Genomic DNA, 16125 nt, shown 5'->3' on the forward strand with positions numbered 1-16125 from the left:
CCAATGTGTGCAGCCATGAGATCTGCTCCCGCAGGTAAATACGCACTGCTGACATGGACTCAGCCCCAGGGACTCAACCCCATGGATGGTTGCCCACAAGCATGCCGCTGAATGGGGGGAAAACCAAGGTTGCGTACAGCATGTACTTAGGTAAATTATATGAAATACAGACCTGAAGCTGAATCCACAGAGAGAGAGGGGAATCTAAAAGACTGCTCATCAAAACACTGATGGTTGTCTGGGTGGTTAGGATTTGGAGACTTTGCTTTTTCCTAATACCTTTTCGTACCTTAAAATTTTTCTACACTTCGTATGTGTAATCTTTGCAACGAGACAAAAAATGTTTTTAAACAAAAAGGTAAATCTTGCCTAACTAAGAGTGTATACTGACTCCCCAGGCCCCGCAGGGTCAAATCCAATTCCTTGAGCCTGGGACCCCCTAGTGTTCCTGGCCCTGCTGACTTCTCACGGTTCAGAGCCCTCCCCCATCTCCCAATCCCAGTCCTCTGACTTACTCCTACTCTGCTCAGGGGATACACCTCCCGGAAGTCTTCTCTGCCATTTCCAGGCCAGGTTAAGGACCCCTCGCAAGCATCTCTTTTTCGGGGATGTCACCATATTGTTTTGAAATGTTTTCATGTCTGTCGGACATAAGCTGCTCAGACATATGCCTAGCCCAAAGCGGCTCTCCAAAAATGATTTAATGCTCCGAACTGAACTGATTTTCTATCCGCTTCAAGAATTACTAGCAGGGTAAAATAAACTCCAAACATAGTAAGTCTGCTATATACTTTACATTATCCACTAGATGGCAACACATGTATTATAGCAGGAGTAGTAACAGGAACTCTCAAAAACATCACAATTTTTTCCCAAGGGCTTTAAAATTTTCTCTGGTTCTGTATTTTTGATCTAGAATCAAAGGATTACTACAGGTTAATTGTGCTGTGCAGACTGAAGCTGAAATGACATTGTTTTGAAATAGACACGTGCACTTGGACGAGCCCAAGGTTTTAAAACACTGCACTCCTGGCAGGTTCAACACAAAGGCAGCTCCGGAGCATGGCTGCCATCTGCCGTCCCAGGCGGCGGGCCCAGCTTTGTTTATGTGTGTCATCCACAGCACAGACCTGCTAGCTGCTCCTTCGTGGGTGTTTTGTAAATTACCCAAAGCAAGATAAACTGTAAAACAAAAACCCTGCTACAAAACGGAGGGATTCTTCTCAAAGGACGACTGCATTTTCACTGCAGGGGGGTTCAAAGCAGCCACCAGTGTCCTCTGCAGATCACAGCAGTGGCCTGACTTGCAACGTCCCCTACTACTCTCCCCCGCCACAGGAATTCTGTTCTGGCTTTCATAACACTTCCAACAAAGACCTGATTGATTATGAAACACTAAGTACTGATTTGCATAATTTGCCTCTGCAAGAGACAGCCATTGTTAAAGATTAAAGAGACTCCGGTATGGCCCTCTGGCATATTGTAAAAAGTTCCCTGTAACACAAAATCGTTACTTTTTTCATTCAGTCAGTGGACACAGCTTGCTGTCCAGTTTAGTAGGCAGCCAAAGGACAGTCAGAACAACCACTGTTGTATAAATGTTTGCCAACTACTGATAAGCTAAAACGACTTTTCACAAGGATCATGTTCCCAAGTCTAATCTGGAGGCCCGCTAACTAAATTCCAAATCCACCTCCCTTCAGTCATAACTGAAAAATGCATCAATACCAATTATAGCTAAAAGTTCAGAACCGTCACAGCTCTGGAGCGCGACGACTCTGCTGAAGTCACAGTGAGGGTTGTCTGAGTCCTGTCCCCATCCCCGTGCTAGAGAAGCTCTCAGTGACTAGTCACCCACAAAAGAGTCTGGCATGGCCACAGACATTCCTTCAGTGCTGGGGTCACAGTAGTGAGTGTGTTAAGGGATTACATGTATGAACTGTTCTTTCTCACTTCTTTCCTTTCAGCAATTGTTTAGTAATAAGCAAGGAGTCTGAACCTCCTCCTATCACTTCCGCCCTAATTTCTACTGCACGAGGCCACCCTTCAGCGCGTACAGGGCCCTGGAGGGGTGAGCCACTCTCCCAGTCCTCGCACAAGCCCCTCCTGAAGCACCATACTCCCTCGGCTTCCAGGACCCCACTGTCCCCAGGTTCTCTTCCTAAACCTCTGACAACTTTGCTTCACCTTCTTTCCTTGCCTCTTCCGCCTTTGCACACCTCAGAAACTTAATGAAGCTCAGCACTGACACATTCTTGCTAAACCCGCCCCTTCCATCCATAGCTTAATTTACCATCTACAGAAAATGCCCACCCAGCCCCTGCCTCGCTCCTGTGTTCCAGGAGCGTATTCAACCGTCTACTGTGTGTCCCACTGGTGCCTCAAAAGCTACATGTCCCAAAGCCTTAGTCATCCAACCACTCACGCTTGATCCTCCTGACTTACTCTCAGTCCCTCCCTGTCCCCACAAAGAGAAAGAGCCTCTCTCTCTAGATTCCCCAAGTTAGAAAATCTCAGGACATTTTGACTCTTCCCTCTTTTTCACCCCACAAAGTAAACTGGTCAGCCAGGCCTGTCCACACCACTGGCTGAAAATCTGCCAAAGGAATGGGCATCCACAAACCAGCTTCTCTGCCTGCTTTCCCACACCCACCCCAGAGCCCAGAACCTCAGAGCCCTTCCCTGATCCAGCCTCCTCTTTCCGGCTCTGCCCTTTGGCACTGCTGTTTTGCCCGGAACATCTTATTTCTCATCCACCAAGCACTCAAATGTGCTGGGCCCTAGGAGGTTTTAAAATACGGCATTCTGGGTTCACTTCCCCCTTTCTCTGTATGATGCCTTCGGGAGGCATGCTGTAAGTGTCTGTTAGCGGAATGTCATACATGTTAGCTGCATGTATATATGTTATACACATTACATATATACATGCACATATATGTGTACATATATATAACATAAACGTTAGTTGAATATATAAAGTGCTGTATCCCATCAGTCTGGAAACCTCACTAGAAAAAAAGACACAGACATTCTTGATCTAAGGAAACTGCATCAGTGGTTAAATAACCTGTTCTGGAATTTTGCTGAGAACCAGTGCCAACCTTACTGGTTTGTAGTTTCCAGAATTCAGCGTATGTTTTCTAATAGAGAGAGAGAGAGAGAGAGAGATGTGTACGTGAAAGAGGAGAGAGAGCGATTCTTCTAGTTCCAGCCTTCTACGCCAGCTTCATAGAGCCTGAGGAACAGACTATAGGGATAGTCACACGGAGGGGACAAGGACAATTAACAGGAGTTGAGATGAATTTAGTGGTCTAATTTCTGATATTAGCAACTAACCTTCAAGCAACCTGAAAGGTATTATTTTCTAATACTAAGCCCCTATCTCCTTTTAAGAAATTAAAAAAGTAAAATCTTAGATTCTTAGTGCTAATGACATAATGAACGAACTCGTGACAATTTTTAAAAGCTGAGTAGCACCATAGGGCTTAATGATCCATGAAGCTCAATGCGATTCCATTTTAAAACAGGTCTAGGACTCTTAACCTCAAGAAAAAGTAAAAGCATATCGTGTTCTCAACCTTTTCCTCCTCAATCCTTCTGCCCCAGCTTTCTCTTTACATCTCATTGTCTTCAGGTTCACACTTTAATCTCATTAAACATTTTAATTCCCATTCTACTGGCTCCCCAAACTGCATGGGTTTGGCATTGCTGGCACATACCCTCCACTTCCAAAGCTCGGTCCACTCCTGGCCTATCTGAACCTGCAATTTGCTAGCTGACATACAGAGTATAACTCCAGGAAGTAACACCCTGCTCTGCTTGCATGCAGGGAGCCCCTGCTTCTTCCAGGCCATCCGCTCCACCACAGCTCACAGTTCTTTCTCACTCTGAATCGAGTTCAGCTATTGTGTGCCCCCCACGCAAGTCTTCTCTCTTCTGTAAGCTAAACGTTCTCAATCCCTTAAGGAATTCTTTACGTGAAATACACTTGTGGCTGCTGGTCTTACTTATTAGTCTCTGAATGCAGGAATTTATTGGCCTCAAAAGTCAAATGTGGTTCCGAGAATGGACTCAATACTCTGTGTCAACAGGAGGTGGAGAGGAGGCAGGACCATTACCTCCCTGTTCCAGCCTCTGTGCTTCTACTAATGCCGCCTAAGAGGATGTTCACTGTCAAGTCAGAGTCAAGCTGACTTAACATCAACTAAAATTATTTTTTCCATCAACTAAAATCACTTTTTCCATGAAGAACTATGTCTTCACTATATCCATATTTTCCCCTGGCTCCTTGTCATTTGCCATTCTGATCATTCTGCCACTAAAGACATCTCTAAGTAAAAATGATCATTTAAAAAACTGGAATGAAAACAGGGCTGAAAAAGAAGCATGGAGTTATAGACCCCTCCCGGTGGACAGCCAGCTCAACGAACCACAGACACCCTTGAAATCCAAATATTCAGTCCACTAAAAAAAAATGTTTCCTCCACAAAAATATCACGGCGAGATCTGCTAACCGCACCCTGAAATCAGATCTTCTCCTCACCTACAACGTCATCCAAAAGTGCACAATGAGGCTGGGGGGACAGGGCCCGTGCTTTGCAAATGTATGCTGGTTAATAATCATAACTTTCTTTTCTGTGTGCAAAAAAAAACCCCTTCCTTTTATTTGTTCTCTTGACAAACAGATTAAGACCCAGTATGGGGCAAGCACATTAAGGAGGGAGATAATAAGGCAGAAGAGAGGAGGGGAGGAGGGAGGACAGACAGGGAGTTCCAACCCAGGGCTGACATGGCTTCACATCGCTTTTCAGGCCCAATCCAAATCCTGTCTGGTCCGGAGGCTGTGTGTAGAGTGTGTGCAGAGTGCGCACGTATCTTGCTCTCTGTCCACTCTGGGTAATGCAAAGCATAAACTCCAGAGTCACACAGACCTGGGTTCAGATCCCAGCTCCGCCACTGACTAGTGATAGTGCCTTCTGCAACTTATTGATATTTAACTTCTTTGAGCTTTAACCTCTGACGTGTAAACTGGAGACGGTAACTGAAGGTGACTACAAGCTGTCAGTGAAAATGTCGGTACTGTGTCTGGTACAAAGCAGGTGCTCAAGCTTACTAAGGTTCCCTCTGCCGCCTCCTCGTCGCTGTCTGGGCCTTACCCATGAGGCCAGGTCTGCCTGGACGGGGGTGGGGGCTGCCCTGGGGCAGCAGATGGAAAGGAAGGTGGAGGGACCCAGGTCATGTGAAAGAGCTGTGACCTAGAAGGTCATTCACAAAGTCGTAGCACTGAGGGGAACAGAGAGCTATGGAGTCAGGGGAAGGAAAGAAACTGGATTTGGCACAAATCCAGCACAAGTGGAGGACAGGTGGTGGTTAACACTAGTAGCTAACATTTATTGACTGCTTACTCCAGGCCAGGCACTATTCTAGGAGCTTTATGTATATTTAACTTATTTAACTCTCATGACAACCCTATGAGATAGGCACTGTTACTACCCCCATGGAAGAGAAGGAAGCTGAAGCCCAGAGAGGTTAACACACTGCCCAAGGCCCCACAGCGAGTCCGCGACTTACCACAGCTTGGCCCCCGAGGGTTTGGCTGCGGAGTCCAACTTTAACTGCCTCAGCGGCAACGGGTGGGCCCCGCGGGTACCAAGGTCAGGCGCAAAGAGCAGAGGTAGGAGGGGCAGAGGCGCCCTGATGCAGGCTCAACGCCACGGTGGCGGGGCACCTGGAAAAGCCCTTTTTGAAAGCAGCTTGAGAACAACTCACGTGGGCACGACCAGCTCCTGAAAAGAGCTGGCTGGACGAGAGCTCTGCAGCCTGCTGTCCTCGGGCTGCTTCCACAGCGGAGCCGCCCCTCACCGTCAGGCTAACTTCCAGGCACAGGACCCAGCCGGAGCTTACACAGGCTGCTCCGGATTCTGACTTACGCTCCTAGGTAAGTCCAAGACAGCTCACGCTCTCCCAGAGCTGGAACGGTTGCCTTTTCTTCAGTTGTGCATCAGAAGGGGTGGCTGGTTTGAGTTTTAAGAGCCACAGTGAGAGCAAAAATGCTTACTCTTAGATGCTAGACTCACAGGCAGTGAGGCAAGGTACTCTTACCGGAAGACGCCTTAGGCAAACAACCGAGGAAGGCACAGCAGCGCCCAAGCTCCATCCCACCCTCACCCGGGCCGCATGTGTGGACTGGACAACAAGGGGCCCTGGCGAAGCACGCGGAGCAGCCGACCCCTGCCGGCTCAGTGTCTGTGAGGTACGTCTCAAGGGTGCGGCTGGCTCCCCCCACCCCGTCCCCCTCCTCCGTATCTTTCTCGGTTCAGAAGGACTTCCTTTCTCTCAGCGCACGTGCTCTCCTCCCAGGCAGTCTCTGCATTTAGCGCCCCCTCTCTGAGGACCACCGCTCACACTGGCACTCCGCCGCTAGCCCGCCGCATCCACCCTGCTCTCACACCGCGCTTCGAGCAGGAGGTATGGTGGGCGGCCAGCTCCAGGCAGGGAGAGGCCCGCCCTGGGCGCACCGGGACCCGAGCCGGCCCTAGGGCCGCAGACTCTCTGCTCTGGGCCCGGACTCCTCACATGCAGGCCGCAGAGGTCCTTTCGACTCAGAAATTCCAAGATAATTTTTGGCGTTCAATCCATTAGAACGTGCCTTCTGACCAAACCCTACTGGTTTCTTTTCACTCCTTTTATGCTCTCCAAAGTTTCAAGGCGTGATTTTAAGGATCCAAGTACTTGGGATCCTCCTTTATTAAGGTTTTTCTGACTTAGGCAACTCAGCTATAGAACCTTGGAAAGTCTGGTCAGAAGAAAGAAATTAGAAATATTTGTAAACGTTCACACAAAATAGACAAAGACCATTTGTAATAGGCAACAAATTTGTACATATTACAAATGTTGTTGGGTAAACAAAAATGTGCAACAAAATGATAACGGCAAACACACAGTACTTACTACACACCAAGAAGAGCCACAAGGGCTTTGTCCAGATGACTCCATTTCACCCTTGGTACAATCCTATGAGGTAGGTACCGTCATTATTCCCCCTTTACGGTGGGAGAGGCTAAATTACTGGCTCAAGGTCTCACTAGCAAGTGACAGAGCTGGATTTGAAACCAGGGGGTCTACTCCAGAGCCTGTATTCCTGACTTTTCCTTGCTCTTCAGAACTCTGACAAGAGGGGTAAGAGGAAAAATGTTCCATTTATATTTGAGTTTCTCAAATTAAATTAACTTCTCAACTCTACCCTTAAAATTATGCCTGTAGGGCCTCCCTGGTGGCGCAGTGGTTGAGAGTCCGCCTGCCGATGCAGGGGATACGGGTTCGTGCCCCGGTCTGGGAGGATCCCATATGCCGCGGAGCGGCTGGGCCCGTGAGCCATGGCCGCTGGGCCTGCGCATCCGGAGCCTGTGCTCCGCAACGGGAGAGGCCACAACAGTGAGAGGCCCGCATACCGCAAAAAGAAAAAAAAAAAAAAAAAAAAAAAAAAATTATGCCTGTATATCTTACGAAACAAATAGTGTAAAAGTCAAATTTGAGTTTCATTTTCTAGGGGGGGGGGGTTATGGTACCTTTAATTTCATGAGTGGCTTTCCAGAAAGAACTATGAACTTCAAAGGTACAGTTCTTGACCCTTTTAGGGGGCACAGATCCTTTGAGACACTAACCAAAGCTACGTGTCTGATCTATTCCTTTAAGAAAATGAATATTCCCAAAGATACAAAAAACTTCCTGTCCACCATTCTGAGCTTCAGAGGCTCTTGGCTCACTGGAGTTCAGGTTAAGACCCTCTGATCACAAAACACAATTCAACAAGCAAACAAATAGACAAACACAGGAGAGCACAACTTTTTTGTAAACCTCATGTGCCTAAGGAAGCACTTCCAGCTCAGCACCTGGAAGCAGCTGCTGGCCGTCCATCGGCAGAGTCTATCTGCACAGCGGTAACAGTAACCAGGGAGAGGTGGAGGCAGCAGGGGTGCGAGGCCTGCAGGTGTGGGGGAAAGACTGAGCACACTGTCACAACTACTCACACTCCTGCCTTACAGCGTGGAGAAAAGGGAAGATGGAAGAGAAGCACTAACCGAGCGTCGTCACCATCATCCTCATCGTCAATGTTTAGCGTTGACGATGCCACTGCATAGATGATCTAATTTAATTCTCATAACAAATGAGAAAATGGAAACTGAAGCGCAGAGCTGTTAAGTAACTTGCCCAAGGTCACACAGCTAGCAAGTTGAAAAGCCAAGGTCCATACTCGAAACAGATTCCAGAGCCTGTGCTCTTAAATTCTTCACACTGCATTTCCAAGCTTGGGCTCTTTCAGCATAAAACTTGAGCTGAAGAACCCAACTGAGGAAGAGTTATCATGCAGGCTTCTACAACTTCCCACACACCAAACTCACTTTAAAAAGCCATCAATTTTATTTATCAGTTCCTCCAAAAGTACTTGCTAAATGTCTTCTAAATTCTTCCAGTCGTGGCAGAAAACACCATGCAAATAAACACATTTATACCCCACTGTAGTACATTCCACTTCTCAGGAATATGTTCACTCTATTTGAGGTAAAGAATTAAAAGACTTAAAAAAATGGCATGTCCAAAAAAGAACTATGTCACATTCACTTCAGCTTCCCAAATCTGGCAAGGTTCCTAACTCAATAAGTGTCTGTTGAAAGAGTGATACATTTTATTAAGAATCTCTCATTCTAAAATAAACATTAAGGAATAGCTATACCTAAAACTGGTGGTTGTGATACATTAAAAGTTTTTTTTTAATATGGAATTTTCTCACACCGTTTTTGCAAATTTGTTAGTTTACTCCAAAGGCACACAACTCTCTGTTAACGGGCAGCCAACAATTTATGATCCAGTTGATAAATCAGCAGCAACTTCTCTTCTCATAAAGAGAACAGGTTAGCAACAGGGTATAAAGGCTGTGGCAACAAGCAGTTCTATCCAAAGGTAGTCTCTTATTACTAAGGTTAAACACATACACTCAAAAACATAAAATCCCCAAAGACTGAATGTTGCCCTATTGGCATTTTAAAAAATGACCTTTTTGGGGGCTTCTCTGGTGGCACAGTGGTTAAGAATCTGCCTGCCAATGCAGGGGACACAGGTTTGATCCTTGGTCTGGGAAGATCCCACATGCCGCGGAGCAACTAAGCCCGTGTGCCACAACTACTGAGCCTGCGCTCTAGAGCCCGTGAGCCACAACTACTGAACCCGCACACCCTAGGGCCCGTGTGCCGCAACTACTGAAGCCCACACGCTCTAGGGCTCGTGGTCTGCAACAATAGAAGCCACCGCGATGAGAAGCCTGCACACCACAATGAAGAGTAGCCCCCGCTCGCCGCAACTAGAGAAAGCCTGCACGCAGCAACAAAGACCCAACACAGCCAAAAAAATAAATAAAATTTTAAAAAAAGGAGTGTTAAAATTATTTAAAAAACGATCTTTTTGTTTTAATTATAATATCAACTATGAGGAGAATATGTTTGTGAAGATGGCAAGGACCAACACACACACCTACGCAAGTGGGAAAGCCACAAATAAAACTGACATGTCACAAGTTCTCCCAATCTCATTCTCCTGGGATCCTAGCCCTGGGTAGAAATCATGAGCTGGGAACAACATAAAACCTCACCTATTTGCAAGCCAAGGAAGGGCAAGAGTCACATCAATATAGACTGGCTCTCTAAACCTTGTACCCAAGAGCAGCAGGTGCACGTCCCGTCCACTAGGTGCTGCCCTCTACCACATTGTCCCTCTGAGAACAGTACAGTATATCAAAATGACAACAGCCTGGTTTTAAGATGATTTGTCTCTTGAGGATATACATTTGGTTTAAGTTTCCACTGCAAAGTTAAAGTTCTTAAGATAGGTCATGCAGATCAATTGCTCCTGTAATCTGAAACTCAAAAGAGCAAGTAATATCTAAACAAGGGGAAGGGGTGGCCCTGAGCTTATAAGGTTCTCTAAAAGCCAGGAGACAGTCAGCCTGGCTACCTCTAATCTCATCATCAAAACTGTTACCTTGTCCAGTTTCTGCTTCACATCAGCAAAGAGAAGAGCGAAATCAACTGAGGGTGGTACAAAGGGAAAACATACATTCAACTTCCATACTGCTTGATAGATGCCAATAATTTACATTCAACAGAAAACGCTCAGATAACATTCGAACCCCCAAAGTGTAAGTGCTTTGCTCTATTAAAACATATATTTTTTCTTTATCAGTGAAAACAAAAGCAAAGGAACCAATGTGCGTTCTATCATGAAGCTCTGAGAAAGAGGGCTTGGTAACAAGATACACAGCCTTGCCTCTGAAGTCATCTTTCAACTGAGTGAGCGGGAATAAAATGCAGAGCATGCCAGCCTCAAACAATAATACAAATGTTCAAATTCCAAGCAAAATCCGGGCCTTGTTTCATCATTCCCTGTCCTCTAAAAAATATAGATTCCTTTCCCTCACTGTGGTCTTCTTTGGAGTAAATAAGGCATAAAACTGAAAGTGAAAATAAGGCAAAAATACTATTTCAAGGAATAAGTTACAAAACATTCTAACAATCTCTTTGCTTGAAAAAAATGAAAATAAAATTTAGTAGTTTCTAGGATTTAAAGAAACTGTAGAAAATTGCTAACTGCTAGTTTTTATAAAATGGGGACTAACCTGATAAAAACTGATTCTTACTTAAGTGTTCAAAATAGCAGAAAATAATCAGTTCCTAATACATTTTTCAATCTGTGTGTAATAATAACTAGAAAAATAATGGTTAGATCCTGAGCTGTATATATAGATCTTGATTTTGAGAATCAAATTATATCTTTTCAGCCTACTTTTAAGATTTACTGTTTTATACTTAGACACCTAAATATCTTAAGTCCTATATTTGAATTTTATATTGAGAACTCAGTTGAAAGCTTTAAAATCAAAACCAGTGTATATAATTTAAATTCCTTTTAACAGTTTTTCAGATCATTAGGTAAAGCATCTGAAACATCATGCATATAAAATTTTCCGTTCTTACCCTAGCAACAAGTTTCAGTTAAAATCACATATCAATTTGTAAGCAATAAAACTGTCATCAAAATGTAACACTAACTGCCCCCCCCCATCCCAAACACATACACTTTTCAGGGACATATACAGTAAGTAGTGTATCAAAGAAAGGAAAGTAAAACTTTATAATGTTCAAGAAAGCCTTCAAAAATTCTGTATCTGATCAAATGTTGGCATGACTACTATTTCAAAAGTACCTAAATGTAATAACTGCTAAAGTAATATCATTTTACACTTATGGTATCATTACAGTAAAAAATGGACAAATTTCCCCAAGAATTTGTATAAACAACTAAAAATAAAATGCCAATTTGCAATTGTGAGGTTGATGTAATGACAACGAGGTTTAAAACAAATTTTAGACTACTAAGGTTTTTAAATTTTATTTTAATTTATACTCTATATTATGATATATTTCAATAATTAAATGAACTAAAATTTTTTTCTGCCCTGAAAAATTAGGCATCTCCCTATACATTAAAATTTAAGGCTTCTTTCGTAAAAAGTAGTTTAAATTTTCCTGGCAACTAAGTATGTATTTTGTTTTTTAAATGGAAATCCATATGTAGTTTTTGTGCCCATTTGGAGAGGGACATTTTGGGAACTCCCAAACAATCGTTAAGGTTCTTTAAAAAAAAAAAAAAAAAAAAGCAAAATTTCATACATGTTGAAGAATTCATATTTAGCCCTTATTTTCAATCACAGCCAAAGTCTTTATTCCAGAGCCACATAAATCACCATTCTTCTCCCTAAAAATGAGTTTTTAGAGAAAACATTATTAAATATTACATCTGACTTTAATAGAGTTTCCCAATTTGCTTTTGCATGTTTATTATCAAACTCTAATCATGACTTTCCCAAACTTATTTATACTTTCACACAAACTTCCAAAGCTTTCCCAACTTAAATAAAAGCCCACAAAAACCGTGGGAAATGTTTCGCTTGAAAGATAAAAGTAAATTGGTCCAAATGTACATTTGCAATAATCAGTGTTTACTTTTGTTGCTCAAACATTCAGCTCACAGCACTTTCAATATCTGCATTCAACTTAATTTTTTTGTCTCTTTAAAAAAAAAGGGAGGGAAAGTAGTTTTCTTTCCCCCCATTTTGCTCTCAAAATATAAACTCATTTAATGCAAAGCATTCCTGAATCAGGCACGTTTTAAACTAAAAGCATATCTAGTCCCAACAGCATTCATATTACATAAGAAACACCCTTTCTTTCAAAACTATCTAATTTCACTTTTCCTAATGAAATGACGACATTTTACTATATAAGACCCACTTAAAATTTTAGTAACTGAAAATAGCAAAAGAACTGATACTACAATAGCAAAGTGGGAAAGAAGATAAGTATTAATTCATTTACTTGGAAAGGTGGGGGGGGGTTTCTTTAAGCGTCCCTACTATAGATCTTGCACTATATTTATTAAAATATGACAAACCTTTAACCTGGGAACAATTTACCAGTTAACATTATCTACTGAAAAAGGAAGTATACTTTGGATAAGTAAAACACTGGAAACTATTTATACTGCCTTTGTTCAAAGCTGCTTAGAAAACTGGGCTATGTAGGTTTAAAAATAATCATTAAAAAGAGCCTAAAGGGTAACTGCGATACAGTTAATCCACCAGCCAACTGATGCCATTTAATTCTAGAGACAGCAGTTTGTCTCTCAAGGAGGATCTAAGACATTCATAAAGTAATACATGTTAAAGGTAATGAAACTATAAAGAAATATTTCCTAATAGAATGAACATATTTTAAAGTCTGTATGATTGGCAGTAGAAAAGATTTTTTTTTTTTTTACCATTAAATAAAAGGCTCCAGACAAGAGATTCTGATTTTGAAGTATGTCACACCCCAGTTCCCCAGCCATGAATCCCAGGTCTTTTTTTAAAACGAGGTCTATTTCCTGTAATTTTAGATATTTTAGAGTACAATTATTTTACATTTTTATGATGCCTTTGGGGTATCATTACAAATATTTTTATGTGTTTAAACTTAGGAAAGTAAAATTAAGTAATTGCTTCTCTTAAAGGGAGCTGTCAACTCTCTCCTGAACAAAAATCTCTGTTTTAAAGCAATCTAGAGATTTATACTCCTAGTAACCATAGAAATTAATCTTAAGCTTTAGAAAAAAATTGCATAAAATGCTCTTTAATTAAAATCAGAGCTCTGCTCTTAGAAATAAGGACCCTCTTTTAAAAAAGAAAGAACTTTCCACAGAGTAGAATTGTTTTTACTCAAGGTGGCACTCTTTGTGATAAATTAATCGAACACGTTTAACTGACTCGTGGATTTGTGTGCATAGAAAGCTAAATACTTTGTTGGAAAGAAAAAGATTTGCTCAGGGAGTACACCCACTGAAAACTTTTAGTTAAGAAAAGAAAGTGAAACACACAGGATCCAAACCGTATTTCTAGATTATCTGAGCGTGAGCAGAAAAAGAGAGAGCAAAGAACTTAACAATAACAATTAGGAGAATCACTCAGAGCAGAACTCACTTTGTTTTCATAAGGAAACCGAAAATACCATTTACAGTGCCTTAATATGAAGATCCATCAACATGTCATAACTCAAATTTCATTCTTGTGATCACTATCACTTTCTATTTCACACGTGCTAAAATAAAATAGAGACATGTTCTGAATTCTGCTTATCACCATATGACTAAGAAGTTTCTTTCAGCTTTAGAAACCAGTTGGGGACGCCTCAGGGAGTCGGCAACACTCTTCTGTGCACTTTCTTCCCGAGTGGTCTGAAAGAATGTGTGTATTTGAGGAATGGTAAAGACAAACTCCTCAAACATTTTTAAAACATCAAAGTTTTCAAGGCTTATGAAATTCAGGTTTTGATGAAATCTGTGCACTACCAAATTTGATTAACTTTCATGAGATTTAAATTTTATAGCTTCAGGTTTTTCTCTGCATAATGAATAATTTTAGAAGTTAAGCCACATTCTGTTTCCATTATATTTTTTAAAACCCACCCATTTAGACTTTTCGGAAAAAGATAAAAACAAAAAAAGGTTAAGAGCTTAGTGTAGAATCAGGAAACAAAGATACCAATGATCATGTCAAAAAATAAATGTTAAATATTTGTAACGTGCTCATACAGTATATTGTAAACCCCAAGTAAAGTCCAAACTACAAATGTTTCTGCTTTTAGACAAATTCCTTGGAGAGGCCTGAAATAGGTATTTCTCCGCATGACTTTAGGCGCTGCTAAGAATGCTAAACATTTATCATCATCTTCTCTAAGCAAACCCACTTTTTGGAAAAGACACAGGCATTTCCTCCCCCCACTGTTCACGGCTAATTTCACAGTCCTACAAAGGAAAACCTTCCCAAGCATTTAAGAGAATCAAGACATCTTAGCATATGTAGTAAGCTGCAAAATGGGACAGAAAATGATGAGGAACTGTAAATGATTTAACACCAGAGCGTGTTCACCTTGGTTGTTCCAAAAACTATCCCACTATGAAAAAAAAAGGGTTTCTGCAGGGGGTGAAGGGGAGATGACAGGAGTCAAGAATTTGGGTTCAGAGATCAGAAAATGACACATCTTCCTATCCTCCTATCTTCACTACTGGATGCACACTTCCCTAGCAATTAGGCCTCCAAATAAATAATACATATTATGTGTCTATGAATTGTTTTTCACCTTTATTTCAAATTATAATAATCAACATTAATAGAAATCTAAAAAATCTATTCTAAAGCATCAATAGAAAATGATGTTTATAATGGTTTAAACAATCTCAACGCATGATGCTATTTTGAAGCTTCTACAATATGATGTTTAGTAAAAACAAAATATCAACGTTCCATTAGAAGCAAAGTTGGAATAACTTCATTTCCCGTCTGCTTTTAACCTTATACATGCAAGAACTTATAAAGATAAAAGAGCCCCGTTTTCACAGAAAACACAGGAACTGGAAAGAGCTTCATGGGCTTTCAACCTCATTGTATATTTTTAACTCTTCTCCCTCTCGTGCAAAAAAGTCAAGGTAAATATATACTCTTTCCTTGTACCTCCTTAACTCCGTATCCGATGGTGGCTCCTTTAGGACTGTATCCAACAGGCAAAGCTTTACACTGGGGTCAGACACTGGAGGCCTGCAAAGTTCCTTTGAGAGTTCCATAACGCATGTAAGAGTACACTGAGGTAACAGTGCAAACGCTATGAAGCAGAAGGTAACAGTAATCACAGTAGTAAGAAAGCATTTATTAACCACCTATCTGTCCACCAGTACAGAATGAGTAATCCACACAGAGACTGCATCTGGGCTCACAGCGTGCCCTTGGTCAAGTCGCTTCTTTATGCTTCAGTTTCCTCGCTTGCAAAATGAAGGGACTGCGTTCGCTGATCCTGAAGGTCTATTTGAGCTCCAAAAATTCCATGACTTCTTGCATTTGACTGAAAGCTGAACAGTGCATGTTCGAGCGATTTTTCACATTTAAAACTGTGCTTACTTTACAAAGAAAGAATTCAGCGTTTATTTTTGATTACCTACACAGGACAGAGCATAGCCCCTATTTTCACATAGCTCATTTAATCTTCACATTAATCCTCTAATATTATCACCTTTACAATTTTACAGGTAAGAAAATTGAGGCTCAGATATGCTAGAGTTGGTCAAATTAGATCTGCCCAATTAACTATCCATGCTCTTTCCATACATCATGGGATCTCCCCTGATTCAAAGTGACAACGGTACATTGAAGCCTCCACGGAGGGATTAACAATCACGTGCTGTGTATGAGTACAATGCTGTGCTGGGCACAGGGAAGGCTACACACAGGGAGGAAGGATGTCCCTGTCCCCAAGGGCCCTGCCTTAGAGAGCCAACCCATAAAGCTGTATGCCATTAATTGCAAAAGGCCATTAAAAACCCTACATATGTCATGCAATCAGGGAAAGAAAAGGGTCTGGTGGACTAGAAGAACAGGGAGACAGTGACCTTGAAAGGGGAGAAGAAGGAAGATTTGATTGGTTTCAAGCAGGACCAGGTAAAACATCTCTCTTTATCCCTTGGCACTCTTGGCAAGCTCTCCAGATG

At 42.0% G+C, this 16125-nt stretch overlaps 1 protein-coding gene across 1 annotated transcript in view; it reads right to left on the minus strand.

Annotated features, from left to right (window-relative positions):
* Window positions 1-16125, minus strand: part of STX18 (syntaxin 18) — a 119577-nt gene that overhangs the window by 57235 nt on the left and 46217 nt on the right. The window lies entirely within an intron of this gene.

This window comes from Mesoplodon bidens (genome assembly GCF_964165515.1).
Source record: "Mesoplodon bidens genome assembly, chromosome: 1".
Taxonomy (NCBI): Eukaryota; Metazoa; Chordata; class Mammalia; order Artiodactyla; family Ziphiidae; genus Mesoplodon; species Mesoplodon bidens.